The sequence below is a fragment of the Pteropus vampyrus genome, unplaced genomic scaffold (assembly GCF_000151845.1).
Source record: "Pteropus vampyrus isolate Shadow unplaced genomic scaffold, Pvam_2.0 Scaffold939, whole genome shotgun sequence".
Lineage (NCBI taxonomy): Eukaryota > Metazoa > Chordata > Mammalia > Chiroptera > Pteropodidae > Pteropus > Pteropus vampyrus.
In genome coordinates, this window is record NW_011889720.1 from 15,930 (window position 1) to 16,977 (window position 1,048).

General features: G+C 33.9%; 1 long non-coding RNA gene across 1 annotated transcript in view; it reads left to right on the plus strand.

Annotated features, from left to right (window-relative positions):
- The window catches only part of LOC111734280, a 4,412-nt gene continuing 3,364 nt past the window's right edge, over positions 1-1,048 (plus strand). The window contains exon 1 of the long non-coding RNA XR_002778395.1: positions 1-28. This is a non-coding gene — a long non-coding RNA (uncharacterized LOC111734280). The remainder of the gene's footprint in view (positions 29-1,048) is intronic.

Sequence of the window (1,048 nt, forward strand, 5' to 3'; positions counted from 1 at the left end):
TTGAGGTCTTTACTGAAAAACGAGATCTGTAAGGAAAAGTTATTATTTTTAACAAACATGTTATGATTATTTAATCTGCAACTTATATTTTTGCTGTTAACAATTTATTTACTTTGTCCCAAACTGTAACTCAACAATGTTCAATTTCGTTAAAAGAAAATTTTATATTTTTCAATAAATTATACCAGGCCTATGGGTTAGAAAATAGGGCTTTTTAGTAATATACTCGCTGGCTCCAGACACACTTATTTTTCTTTAGTAGCAATCATTTGTAAATCTGCAACCAAACTGGGGCCTGGGAGAATGAGGTGAAGGGTTAAAGAAGTACAAATTAGTAGCCGATGGATGGTCATGGGGATGGGGAGCATGGCAGAGGGAATGCAGTTAGCATTAATATGATGGCTAAGTGGAGGGCCAGGGGAGAGACGGAGCAATTGGGAGGATCTTTTTATAAAACTGTATTGATGTCTAACCAATGTACTGTATACTTGAAACTAATTTAATAAATAAATAAATTTATTTAAAAAAATGAAACTAATATGGTAAAAAGAAGACACAGTATAAACTGGAGAAATTGTAAGGTTAATCATAGTACTTGTTTTTTAAATTCCTGCTCAAACTGAGCATTAGATGATGCTTTCTTCATATGACCAATAGCTGAATATTTAGATGGCACAATGCAGGTGGCATAGCTTTTAAGAAGTAAAGAGCGTCTCCTCCCAATAGCAGAACACAACTCAAATATCTCTCCATTTTTTTAAAAAATATATTATCTGCTCAGTTAATATACTGTGTCTTAAGTCACTCCCAGAAAATGCCACAATGTGTTGGATTATTCCTCTCTCACCTATCCTTTGTTTTAGGTGAATTTTTCCATTAGTATATTTGTGATAGAAAACGAGTTGGGTGTTGGAATTCATTCTTATCAGACTCCGAGAAATTTAGAACTTTGACATATTTATCATTTCTTGTTAAAACTCTTTGATTTCCTTTCCCCCACATTTCTCAGCGATAACATCGCAGAAAACTGGGGACAAAGGAAACGCCA